Source organism: Peromyscus eremicus, chromosome 10, assembly GCF_949786415.1.
Source record: "Peromyscus eremicus chromosome 10, PerEre_H2_v1, whole genome shotgun sequence".
In the NCBI taxonomy this organism is placed as follows: Eukaryota; Metazoa; Chordata; class Mammalia; order Rodentia; family Cricetidae; genus Peromyscus; species Peromyscus eremicus.
In genome coordinates, this window is record NC_081426.1 from 64,450,157 (window position 1) to 64,464,601 (window position 14,445).

Consider the following 14,445-nt stretch of genomic DNA (forward strand, 5'->3'; position numbering starts at 1 on the left):
CACGCTCTTGGAAGGTCTGTTTGTATGTTAGCATATTTAGCACTATACCAACACTCTGGATGGGAGGCTAAGGCAAAGCCTTCATTCTGACCGCCAAATTGGAAAATCAAGTTTGATCTTCTAGAAGATTTGTGTCTTTCTATTATGTTTTTTGCAACCATTGAAACCGATCCGGAGACGAAAGAAGTCAAAGGCTTATGTTTGTCTCTGGATAATTCTTGTGGTCAATAGGTTTGGCACTGCTGGGTGGCAGTTCATTTCTCTGCTGCCTAGTCATGGACTCAAGGTGATTGGCAGATCAAGTTAACTGGGTTCTGACTGCATGGTCTCTGATGAGTCATAATCTGAAGCTATTAAAACTAAGAAATGGGAAGACTGGCACTTTGTCCTCTCATCTGCAAATACCTTCTTTAAAAACTAGACAGCAGATGGGCAAAATATAAAAGAACATAGTGACCTAAAATGTACATGACACATACATTTTTTTCTTTTCCCCAAACACACACAAATGATTATGTCAGAGATTCTATATTAACACAGACCTGGCTGAAATAAGCAAAAATGTGTTTTCCGGAAGACCCAGATGAATTTAGCTTTGTAATAACTTACAATAGCCAATTTGTTCCTTTTTTTTTTTTTTTTAGTGTTTTGGAGTTTGGATATTTTCTTTGGGTTTGTTTATTTTTTCAGGCAAGCTCTTGCTCTATGACACAGGCTGGCCCAGAGCTCATCACAACTCTCCTGCTTCCACCCCACCGAGTGCTGGGGTTACAGATGTGCACCACCACACTTCTTTTTGAAAATTATTATTCCATAGGTTTCTTCTAGTTGACATAGAGGTCTCTGTAAAGCAATTCCACAATGTGACATATAAAAACATGCTTCAGTTTTTCTCAAATGTCTTATCTCTCAAAGGCAGGTCTTGTAAAACCAAAAACAACTAACAGATTCTTTGTGATGTCCTGATGTTCTTTTAAAGCTTCCCACTTTCATCTTTATTAAGGAAATTATGAACAGTTTCTAAATTTTCAGAATGGGCACAGCCTGTTGCTGTTTTGAATTATGGATGCATTTTCTTGCCAATTGAATTCATCTTGGCCACGCTTTCCAATTCAGCTCATTGATAAGTGTATAGGGAGAGAGAAATTCCTAAAAACAAAGTGTTAAGACCCCAGACATACTACAGGAAGTGTCTTTTGCTCATTAAACTTTTGCATTTGATTTCTCTGACTCACTCTAGATTCCTGCTCTTAGAGTCTTCGGTGGGGGGTTACTGTTGAGGGCAGTTAACTGCACTGTATGCTTGTGGACACTGATAATCCATGGGCATTCCATGAGTTGATACCTCAAGTCAAATACATGTTTACTATCCATCACTGACTCACTTTGTGTATCAGATATATAAGCTGTGAACACAAGTTTGTAGGAAATTATCTTCTGAAACGGTAGTGTGTTTGAAACTTGTACAAATTATTTTACTGTTTTTTTTTTCTTTTGAGACAGGGTTTCTCTGTGTAGCTTTGCGCCTTTCCTGGGACTCACTTGGTAGCCCAGGCTGGCCTCGAACTCACAGAGATCCGCCTGGCTCTGCCTCCCGAGTGCTGGGATTAAAGGCGTGCGCCACCACCGCCGCCGGCCGGGTTTTGTTTTGTTTTTGTTTTTTTTTTTTTTAACTTTAAGATCTCTGCTGGGTCCTCCAGGGTGTCTTCTTGGTGAGGACATCGATCATCTCTCTTGACATCTTTCCTCAGGTTGTGGCAGTTCTCCATTCTACTAATTTTAACTGTAAGACGTTTGTTAAATGTTACTTGACACGTTAGCTGTCAAGTTTTGCCCTTGGTACATTGCACACAGGTCAAAGGTTCCTGGAACATAAGAGTTGGTGTGTCCTGGGTTGGGAAATGAACTGGTGATGACATATGTGCCCAAGAGGAAGATTGAGAGATTTAATGAGTTGTCATATGCAGAGAAACAATGGAATGTTGGCAGAACGCTCTGGAAATGAAAGTGTGACTATAAATCTAACATCAAAACGGAACCTTTCTCAAGTAAGAAGATTCTGTGTAAGGAAGAGTAAGCTGTGTCCCTGAATTCACTGTGTGTCGTTTGAACTGCTTGTCCCAACTCTGCATCTGAGTGTGCTCACCTTGTCATCACATAGGCATGATTTCTTTGGTGAATATCAATACCTGTGTAAAGAAAACAGTTTTCTTTTTTGATTGATAATTTCCCTGTCAGGTCAATGATTCTATTTCTAGTCCAGAGTAAAAGATATTAACAAAATTCTTTAGATGTAACTACATTGGATTAAATTAACACTTCCTTCTAAAAAAGGAAAATACTAATTCACATACATGGAAAGCTTCCTATATCATGCCAAGTAAATAACAGGCACCTCCCTAAAGTTGATTCTCATTGACTCAACATTCTAATCCTCACATTCTTCTTACTAGAAAGGGGGAGCACAAGATTTCATGAATCCCTCATCTTTCCTCAATTTTGGTCACATAATTCATTTTAGACAGTTCAAGGGAAGGCGTACTCATCATTGTCCACTCTCAATCATTATATAAAGCCATTCCTACAAAAATATTTTTCTTGGAGCGGGGAATGTAGCTCAGCAGCACAGAGCTCCATCAGCATGCACACAAGGCCTTGGGTTTGGTCCTCAACATTGGGGTAGGGAAACAATAAAACCAGTGAGGCCAAACTAAATGTCACTTTCACCTTCAAAAGCTTTTGGGGGTTGGGGGTCATATGAATATGTTGAATGTTCTTGAGTATTTTTGATAAACTGTGTTCATGAAAGTTTATATTTTTCAAATGCTTATACTATTCATTTTACATAGTTTATAAATTTGTAATGTTTCTGTATATTTCCAATAAAATGATGTTGGTTGTACTGTGCTTTTTGACAGTACTGAGTTATAGACATTAAGAGTTGTTCCCATTTTGTTTTGGACTTCAAAGAAAGTTCTGGAGTTTAGGGACAATCCTGCACAGGAGCTCACACTGCCTTTTCTTTACCATGGACATCTGTTGGGGGCAGGCTCTCCACCACACCATCTGCCAGAGCAGACTTGGCACCTGGATAAAAGAAACTGTCTTATCGTTCAACAATTTTATTAAGCAAAATAGCAATTCAAAGCGGTTAATAGCGAGGAAGGAGAAAGGATAGGAGGGGCTTGCAGGCAGAGAGAATAAACAGAAGGAGAAAAGGAAGGATTGGGAAGCAAGAAAGGTGATTAAGCAGCAAGGAAAGAAGGGGCCAGCCACACAGCCACACAGCCACACAGCCACACAGCCATACAGCAACACAGCCACACAACCAGCCACGGAGTAAGAGTGAAAAATAAGACATACAGAAGTAAGAAAAGGAAAAAGCCCAGAGACAAAAGGTGGATGCAATAAATTAAGAAAAGCTGGCTAGAAATAAGCCAAGCTAAGGCGGGCATTCATAATTAAGAATAAGCCTCTGTGTGTTTATTGGGAACTGGGTGGCAGGCCCCCCAAAAGAGCAAAGAACAGAGAGTACAAGAGCGAAGACTAAAATCAACCAACACAGAACCCCAATCAATTAGCTATGGAGGAAGTCTAGAACCCCTCCAGAGGAGTCCCTGGGTGTTGTAAGGTGGCCCCGCCCTGTGCTAATGGATCACACCCAACTTCCAAAAAGTACAGTCACAATGACCTAGCCTAGTCCTAACCAAACAGGTTGATACCACAGACTGGCAGAGGAGCTTTCCAGTTCCAGACTCTGTGTCTCTCAACCAACCTTTGTGTTTGTCTTCACACTAAAATCTCACCATATTCCTACAAGAGTTTCAAATGATTGTCATTTCAATAGAAGATCCTTCTAAGCCGGGCGGTGGGGGTGGCACACATATTTAATCCCAGCACTTGGGAGGCAGAGGCAGACAGATCTCTGTGAGTTCAGGGCCAGCCTGGTCTACAGAGTGAGTTCCAGGACAGCCAGAGCTACACAGAGAAACCCTGTCTCAACAACAACAACAATAACAACAAAAGGGTTCTTCTCAGACTGGAGAGATGGCCCAGTGGTTAAGAACACTTGTTGCTTTATCTTAGATCCTCAGTTCAGGTCCCAGAATCTACACTGGATAGCACACAGGCCCAACTACAGGGACTCTGACACCCTCCTGTGGCCTCTGTGAGCAACCTGCACCCACATACATATGGGCTTAAATTTAAAAAAGAAATTTCTCATGCCTTAACCATGGAACTACTTACAGTGAATTATAATGAGCAAGTCTTGAAGAAAACAGACAACAAGAGTTCCTCTGGGCACAACGAAACAGGGCTTTATTTCACCATGGTTACCTAGACTGAGCTAAATTCCTTCCAAGTAATCTTGTATGCACTCACAACAAAAGAGGGCAAAGCTTCCTAGTGTTTGAGGAGTCTGCTTCTCAGGACCACAGGACCTAAGTATCCACAATGCGGCAATTCTGTCTCTTCAACAAGTGCCGAGATAGACATTCGGCCCGGAGAGGCCACAACACAGAGGTTCCCTGAGTCGAAGGTAAGGCAGGCATCAGCTGCAAGGTGATGTTGTCTCACTGTGGGAACGAAACTGGCTTAGAAGCAGGCCGGACTTGGGGAGCTTGATATGATTCCAGTTATACACAGAGTTCCACTTACAGGGTGGCACCTGCTGATTGGAGATTAGCCTGCAGCACAAAGGAGAAGGAAAAAGCGTGGAGAACTGGTCCAACAAGATCAAGGCTGCACTGTATACCCACAAGGTGGACACATGACCTACTGTCGCCACAGCTGAGCAATTCCCACCGTAGCTAGCACTTCCATCCAACACATCTGTGTGTCTACTGTCTCTAAAGGGGGACAATTGAAATAGATCAAAGAGGGTTGCTAAGCAGAAACACATACAAAAAAAATTAGAAGGACTAGTTGACAATAAATTCACTTGGTTTTCATTTCTCAAATCAACTGGCAGACTCCACAAAGTAACAAGTCCTCTTTAAAAACATATTGGAACTTAAGGTGGGCAGTGGTGTCACACTCCTTTAATCCCAACAATCAGGAGGCAGAGGCAGGTGAATCTCTGAGTTCATGCCTAGCCTGGTCTACAGAGTGAGTTCCAGGACAGCTAGGGACTACACAGAGAAACCCTTGACTTGAAAAACCAAAAGAAAAAGAAAAGGAAAAAAGAAAGGAATGTCTGACTTTCCCCTGAGGTTTCGTGAAATTCTACACGCAGTGTGCCCTCTCACGAGAAGTCTATTGGCGTCTCCATCTCGCCAATGTTTCAGAGACTACAACATCCTGCCTTGGGTTTGGGTTTTTGGGCTTTTGGTTGTCTTCATTGTGTTTTCCCTGCATTGCTCAACTTTGATCCCAAAGCTATTCTGGCTTCTGATCCCCGTCTATCAGTGAAACAGCAGGGTGGCTAGCTCAGGCACATGATGACTTAGCTAGGCACAGCCTAGTAAGTCTGTTAGTCATCAGGCACTGAAGGAATAGGCTTCTTCTTTCATCCTGCCTTTTAACAAACTTCACAAGAATCCTCGATGCAGAGGAAATATATCTTCACAGGGATTTATCCACTACAATGATCTGGTAGCATATTACCTTCACCTGAAGAGGTATGGATCTTGATTGTTGAGGGTTTTTTGGGGGGGATATGGGAGTGGGAGTTGGAGACAGGGTTTTTTGTTTGTTTGTTTGTTTGTTTTTGGTTTTTCCAGACAGGGTTTCTCTGTGTAGTTTTGCTCCTTTCCTGGAACTCCTCTGTAGCCCAGGCTGACCTCGAACTCACAGAGATCCACCTGGCTCTGCCTTATGAGTACCGGGATTAAAGGCACATGTGCCACTACTGCCCGTTTGGAGACAGGTTTTTTTGTGTAGCCTTGGCTGTCCTAGTACTAGCTCTGTAGACCAGGCTCGCCTTGAACTCACAGAGATTCACCTGCCTCGGCCTCCCCAGTGCTGGGATTATAGGTGTGCACCCCCAGATATGGGCTGGATCTTGTTTTTATTTTATTGCTTTGTTTTGTTTCCATCCCTGTAACATCACCACAGACCAATTAACAGAAAGTCTAAGCAGAGAGTCAAAGCCCAGAGCCAGAATAAACATACAGTGAGTTTTAGCCAATATTTTTCAAAGTTGACCTACTTAAACTACTTGTTGTAGGATGTTTGTGGCCCCCTCTCTTTCCTCCAGGTCATGTATCGAAGCCCTCACTCTCCAGTTTGATGTTTTCTGGAAGCAGAAAATTTGGAGAGAATTAAGATTAAATGAGTTCCCGATGGAGGAGTCTTCCCGACGAAAAAAGAGACACCAGAAATCCTGTTCTGTAATCCTTTCCCATGTAAGAAATTGCAAGAACTTGTTCATCTACATGTCAGGAAGAGAACCTCCCCAGACCCAACCATGCTGGAACCCTGAGCATGAGCTTCCCCTCTCTACAAAGTCTGCTTCCTCTTGCCCTGGACAATCTTCTTACTGAGTTCTAGCAACTCTGGGAGATCTGGGCTGCTGTCCCCATTTTACAGAGATGGAGGGTCGTTTAGCCCAAAGTACCAGAAGCTAGTACATACCAAGGCTGGTGTACTAGTTACATCTCTTATTGCTGAGGTAAATACCCAGTGAAAGCAGCTTAAAGGAAGTGTTTGCTTTGGCACTTGGTTTGATGATAAGAAGGTGACAGGAGCATTTGATGACTGGTCACATTCTCGACAAAAGTCAGGAAGTGGAGTGGCAGATGCTGGTCCTCTGCTCTCTTTCTTGTTTGTATTGTCTGGGCCCCCAACCCATGGGATGATGCCACCTACAGTCAGGGTACTCTTTCCTCATCAGCTGAACATCTCTGGAGATGTCCCCCAAAGACATACCCAGAGGTTTGTTCCCTAAGCAATTCTAAAACTCATCAAGTTGACAGTCAAGATTAACCACCCCAACTGGACCGGACCACTAATAGTCCTTGGCATTGGTGATAGTCATCCCATCAGTACCATCAATACAGTGAACAGTTGGATGGAAATTTCTAGGCAGTCATGTAGTGAACAGTAACTACCGTGCAAAAAGTCAACAGAGATGTATCACTTGTGAGTTGAATTACTTACTCTGGGTAAGTGAACAGGAGACTGATGGCTTAAAGAACTGGAGGCTCGTTTATCTCCTGAAACAAGCCTGTGGCTCAACATGTCTGGGAGGAACACAAGCTCTTCCCACACTCTGGTGGTTTGAGAGAGAATGGCCTCCAGAGCTCCGTAGATTTGAAAGCTTGGTCACCAGGAAGTGGTACTATTTGAAAGGATTGGGAGATGTAGCCTTCTTGGAGGAAGTGCGTCACTGGAGGTGGGCTTTGAGGGTTTCGAAAGCACAAGCCAGGTCCAATGTCTGTCTCTTCCTGCTGCCTGCGGATCCTGGTGAAGAACTCTCAGCTACTTCTGCCCATGTGCCACCATGCTTCCTGCCATGAAAATAACAGACTAAACCTCTGAAACTATGAGCAAGCCTCAATTAAATGCAGTCTTTTATGAGTTACCTCGGTGTCTCTTTCCAGCAGTAGAAACCAAGACACATGCCATGAGTAGTGTTGTCTGACACATAACAAAAGTACATTAGGCTGACATAATTTTTGTTTTAGGATCAGTGTGCCACCTGCTGTATTAATGTAGACTCCCATTTTTTTATGGTTGCCAGCAGCTTCTGAGTCCAGCCACTTCCCTGTTCTTTTCTGCCCCACACCTGTGCAGGATGTTGAGAAAGCCTGGGTGCTGTTTTCTTTGCTGCCAGTCTGAACTTCAAATCCACAAACCTCAGACCCTTGAGCAAACCCACAGGAAGTCCTTTTGTTTTCTTTCTCAAGTTATTTTAAGACCCGACCTCCCAGAAGTCCTCCTCGCCAACCCACAGACCTTGTCCGCTGTAAACTCCTGTTGTCCAGATGCTATCAACAGTCTCAACATCTGAAATGCATTTGGGACAGGCGGCTGTCTGCTCTGAATCTGGTTGGCCCTCCAAGGGTTCATGTGCTGGCAACTTGGTCTCCAGAACGGTGATGTAGACAGGTATTGTGGTACCTTGAAGAGGCTGGACCTAGTAGACAGTGTTGGGATCAATGGGAAACTACCCTTGCAAGAAATTAGGAGAGGTCTTGGGAGAACTGAGTTAGTTCCCAGAAAGTGCTGCTATAAGGGGACACGAATGGCTCCCAGCCTCCCCTTCTTGCATAGTGTCACCCTCCATGATGCTACTTGGCCAAGGGTGCCTCACCAGAGGCTAAACCAAAGGAAGAGGCAAATCTTTGACTTTCAGATTTGGTAGACATTTTTTTTTGGTAAAACATTCTGCCTTGCTGTTTTATTATAGCATAAAAATGACCAATTAAAGAGTGTATGAATTTTTGGAGGTGACGACCTTGGCAGTGAACACCATATTTACACTAAAATCATTTGGTTTTTTTCCTGAAACAAAATTTGTTGTTGTTGTTGTTGTTGTTTTGAGACAGGGTCTCACTTTGTAGCTATGGTTGACCTAGAACTCACTATGTAGACCAGGCAAGTCTTAACACACAGAGATCCACCTGCCTCTGCCTCTGCCTCTGCCTCTCAACTACTGATATATAAGGAGTGTGCCACCATGCCTGGCTTTCTAAAATTCTTATCTGCTCAACATGTCACATTTTATTTGGCAACCTTACATCTAGGTCTTTATCTTCATCTGCTACCTCTCAGTCCTCAATGGGAATTAGGCCTCAGTCGCTCAAAGTAATATCCCAGGCAGAAAGAGCACTCACCAATAAAAAGGTTTTCGTTTAGTGAGCCATGGGCTTTTGAGAAGCCCTCCCTAGGCTCTTCCAAGCGTATCAATATGTAAAACGTTTTCATGTGCCTATCTTGATTCAAGAGAGTCCAGAAAATGCATTGTTGCAGCCTTCCATAAAAGACAGAAAGGGTTCCAACTGATTTGAAAGCTAAAAAAACTGTTTCAATCTATAATGACTACAAAATGCTTTGTGGGAGTGAATGCGGAGGGAGCTGCACACACCTTTGCAGCAGCCAGAGGTCAATGTCCGTTCTTTTCCTCAATTGCGGCTCCATTTATTTGTTAAGGCAAGGTGTCTCATTGAACCTGGAGCTCACCTATTTGGCTAGACTGGCTGGCCAGCGAGTCCCCAAATCCTTCCATCTCCCCACCTGGCACTGGCATTATAGGCACACACATACACTCGGCTTTCATGTGGGTGCTAGGGATCTGAACTCGGGTCCTCCTGCTTGTGAGGCAAACGTTTTACCCACTGAGCCATCTCCCCAGCCCCAGGTATGTTTTTGAAACCTTCATTTATTTACAAGCCAGCTTTCCTCTCCCAGCATCCTGCTAGCCGAGTCTGTAGAGGGAGATTGTAGGATTGGGAAAGATGGCAGGGCCCAAGACTAACACCTTTGCCATCATTTTGGAGCTTGTTAGAAAAGCCGGAACTCAGGCCCCACTCCAAACCTTCTGAGTCAGACTTTGCACCTCTCTCCAGATGCCCATGTGTATATATTAAAGTTTGAGAAGACATAACTTAAAATGCCCTGTCTTTCACATTTGGATGCTATTAGAATAACCTGGAGAGACTGAAAAAATTATAAATACCTACTGCAGGGATTTGGATTAGCTTGGCCTATGGTATGGCCTGAGTGCTGGGCTTTTTCAAAGCTCCCCTAAATAATTCTAATCATCAGTGAATTACGGGCTTAGGATGTGGCTCTCAACTCTGCTGTTCCAAAAAAGCCCGAGGGGTTGAGAGGGTGGGACAGTAGGGGGGTAGGGACATGGGGAGGGGACACATTACTATTCTAAAATAGTAATGTGTGGCAACCACTTAGAGGAGTGAAATCAGGACTAGAAGGTGGGTTAGAATAAGAACAGGGTCAGCAGCATTTCTGAGAAGCTCTCAGATGCTCTCATGAGAAAGGACCACCCTAGGAAGAAGGTAAAGGCTCACATCCTCTGGTGCAGTGGTTTGTGGATAAATGAAGGACCATGAGCTTTGATGGGCTGAAGACCCTGCAGAGTGAGGAGGGCTGGGTTGAGTGGAACAAAAGGCCAGAGGAGACTTGTACTGTGATTTCTGGGGGTAGATCTACCTGAAGTCACTGCTGGAATCCGGAAGGTGGCCACGGGCAGCTACAGGGAGTTAAGCTCGGAGCACAGGCTGAAGTTTGAGGTAGCAGCTGGAATGTGAGTTCCCTGTTTCAGTTTTCTGAGATATTTTCAGTACCCAAGTGGTATACACAGAGCCCAGACCTTCCTGTCTGTGTTCAGTAGGGGCCCCCTGAGCAACAGGGTTGAGAAACCATTCAAGGGCAAGGTGACCTACAGTCTCCAGAAAACCCTGGTTTAAGAGAGCTGTGGTGAAGTTTTGGAATCCAGGAAGAACTTTTTGTTGCCTGGCGAGGTCAGAAGAGACCAGCCTATGCCAGTCACCAACCACTCAAGGGTAATCAGGGTGATAAGAATGTTGTTGTGAGCCCAGAGGTGCCGGGGACACTGGTCCCACACAAACGTCCCTTTTCCATCCCCTCCCACTTGCAAGGTCACCTACCTGGCCAGGGCTGATAGCCATACTCTGCACTGGAAAGATCGGGTCAGTCTGGGCAGACAGCTTTCATGCCCACCAATCTGTGCTATGCCAAATCAGCTGTTAGGTGTTTTCATGTCATCTGGGATAATACCATGCCTGTCCCTTCTACACCTACATTATGTGTTGGGCAGGGACAGAGGGAAGGGAAGGAAAACCTGAGACACTGTCTACTTTACCCAAGGAGAACTTTCTCATTGTTGCACTTAAGTGACAAGTTCATTAAGTGTCCCAGCCCAACCAGCTAGTGGGGGACATGAGGAAAATCGGAGCAGTTATATACAGAATAAAGAAGGTTTAGGTTGCTTGCACATCTAAGAAAAGAGGGAAGTTCCATTCCTACTGAGCAGGAAACGATAATCTGTTTCCTCTACATTCAAACTACGCATTCACAATTCTGGGGATATAGACAACTGTCTTTTGTCAATTCATCTGATCTCAATTCCTAAGACAATACATTTCTCTCCATTTGAAAATGGAAAGTGGAATCTAGAAAACTGTATATAAATGGAATTATTCTGGGAAAAGCAAGATCTATGCCCCAAGAAGGAGCATTGACTAACATCACCAGATGGACCCAGACAGTACACTAACCCACAATTGTACACAAAAATAATGTTAGCCCAGAAGCCCCAGAGGGAAGATGCTTACCAGCCCAGCTCCCCTTTCTGGAAGATGAAGGTTTGAATGATCCCAGTACTCTTGTTTCTTTGGATTAGCCCATGAATGTTTCTTTCCTCAGCTTTATTCTGGACTCTGTAATGCCCGTGAATAAATAGACAAAATCCCTGCTTTTCCCAGTGTTATAGTTTCAGGGGCAGAGAGTGAATAACAGACAAAAGGAACCCCTCATGAAAAAGTAAAAAGATGCAGTCTGTTTATATACTGTGCAGGGGAAGAAAAGAGTGACTATTCATAGGAGAGCCATGATTTAAAACAGTGTAGAGAAAGTCAAGGAGGGCTCTGATTGCCCAGAATGTCAAGTCTATACTGATAAGGATCTCTTTATCTATTGTTCTGGTTCTCTGGCCCTTCCAACAGCTCTCAGATCCTGTTTTCAAGATCAATGGGTTTCTATGTGAGTGGACTCCATCCCCGACTCTTAAGGGAATGTGTGGCCCAGGTTGTCAGACAAAGCACTCCAGCCACCTGGTCACACAGCTGTGTTCCAGGTGGACAAGTGAATCAATGCAGTCTGAGGAGTCCAGGACTGATGGAGGTCCTGGGCCAAATATGTTCTCTCCTTGTGGCGATACATTGTGTACCCCAATAAAGCTTACCCAGGGATCAGAAGACAGAGCCAGCCACTAAATTAGATATAGAGGTCAGGCAGTGGTGACACACACCTTTAATCTAATCACTCCATAGGCAGAAATCCATCTGGATCTCTGTGAGTTCAAGGCCACACTGGGCTACATGAGAGAAACAGAACCAGGCAGTGGTGATACATGCCTTTAATCCCAGGAAGTAATATGGCAGGACACAGAAAGGTATATAAGGTGTGAGGAAACAGGAACTCGCTCCCCTTCCACAAAACTGTGGAGACTGAAGTACAAAACTGTGGAGACAGAATGCAGAGTGACAAGAACACTCGGGTCCGGAGAAACAAGGTTCAGGATAAAGTCAGTTATCCAAAGGAACTAGGAAATCTGTCCCTTGCCCAAATTGCTCTCTCTGTCTCTCTGTCTCTGTCTCTGTCTGTCTGTCTGTCTGTCTCTCTCTCTCTCTCACACACACACACACATACAAAAAAAAATCATCATTCTTAGGAAGCCCTGAAAAGACTGTCAGCACACCTCAAGGTTGCTAGTATCGGAAAGAATACTAGTAAACTTACACGGAAAGAATTCCATGAAAACTCAATTCAAGGCAGACACAAGAAAAAAATGCAAGTACAGTACAGGCAGAGGAGCAGGATCCTCTATTAAAGGCAAGGAAGCCTTTCTGTTTGCTTGTCCTTTCTGTGGGAATGAAGGAGTTTATGGCCCTCCAGGACTAGACACCTAAGATCGCATCCACATTGGCCAGGATGAAATTTAAAGCAAGTTGGAGCAATTACTCTGAATGCCACAGAAGACAAATGAGTAGAACTTGTTGCTGGGGGGCGGGGCAGTGGGGGAGCAGAGCACACACCTGCAGCCCCTGGCTTCCTGAGGTGAGCAGGCTATGTGATGGGCTGTGACAAACGTTTGTCATTTGTCCCAGTTGTAATCTGGCTCTCCTGGGCTCTCTTTTTTCTAAATCCAGCTAATCCTGATAAGTCAGTCAAGCCACAATTGCCCGACCCTGATATCTGATCAAATTCCTCATCACCACACTGAATGTCAAGGTTCTTATCCTAATCCTTATCAAGCCAAAAGGTTAATCTTTGGTTAATCCAGTCTAGCAAGGTTGCCGTTGCCCTTGACTTCCCGTCTCAGAAACCCTGGTTCCACTGACCCCTCTCTATCAGTCCCTGTCTTGGCTGTATTCAAAGCTGCACTCACTCTTCCTCCCCACTGTGATAATCATCTTAAATAGAATCTTCCTTACCACTTTAACAGATGCCAAGATAGTCTTTCTTCCTCTAAGAATGGGAAGAGGACCCCAGACCAGGCAGAGAGGCCGAACTCTGAAGAAAGTGCCTTTGCAGAAAGCAGTAACAGGCTTCCTAGTGACTAAAGCCATTGTCACCTTGGAGGTGTTTCCTCCAAGGAGACTCTGCATGCCTCTGACAGTAACAGAATGCTGGAGACACCTACACCTGGTCAAGGTCAATGAACACACAGGTTCTGGGACAGCTCCCTTCGCCTGGCACTAAGCTCTGTTGTCCGTGCAGTCTTGGGATTCTTATCTGTCCCTAAGGACTCAGGAACCGCATCTTCCAACAAAAGGCATTTCTCACCAACCACAGCAAGGAAAGACAGAAGGAGATTTAATTTGATTCAGAAAACAGTGTCATCCTTCCTACATGGAGCATTGGGAATCTGCATCAGCTGTGTGTGTGTGTGTGTGTGTGTGTGTGTGTGTGTGTGTGTGTGTTTCCAGCTTCTCCAGTTCCCTCTCTGGGAAAGGAACAGAGAAATTCTTCCCCCAGGATGGCTCAGGGAAATCTCCCTGTCCCACTGGTCCGTGCTTTTCCTGTTTCCCTGCGCATGTAGCTGATGCTCTTCTGCCTCACTCATCATTTATGTTTTGATTCTTTATGATGCAGCTGTCACCCAGATATGAACTCCTTGATTCTCTCAGCTCTCCGGGCTGCAGGGAAGTCTCTGTGGCTCCAATACTAGCAAAAGCTCTTTTCACTCTCAAAATCCAGCTCGATTAGCCAAAGCAACCTCTGCCTCGTCAACGCAGCAGCCACACCACTGACGTTTACCCAAAGTCTTTTTCACAGCTTAGACAGGACTCTTCTCCAGTGCCAAGGATAGAACCCAGGGCCTGGAATACACTAGACAAGTGCTCTGTGCTGAGCTATAGCCCAAGCTGTTGGGGAATATTATTTTCAGATGTGTTACTTTTGTTTATGTTGCATTTGTTTAACTCTGTGATGCTGTGTTACTGTGCCTGTGTAAAACACCTGATGGTCTAATAAAAAGCTGAACAGCCAATAGCAAGGCAGGAGAAAGGATAGGTGGGTCTGGCAAGCAGAGAGAATAAATAGGAGAAGGAGCAAGAGACCAAGGAGAGGAGGACTGCAGGGGCCAGCCACCCAGCTAGACACAGAGTAAGAAGGAGAGAAAAGGTATAAAAAAATAGAGAAAGGCAAAAGCCCAGAGGCAAAAGGTAGATGGAATAATTTAAGAAAAGCTGGCTAGAAATAAGCCAAGCAAATAGGCCAGGCATTTATAATTAA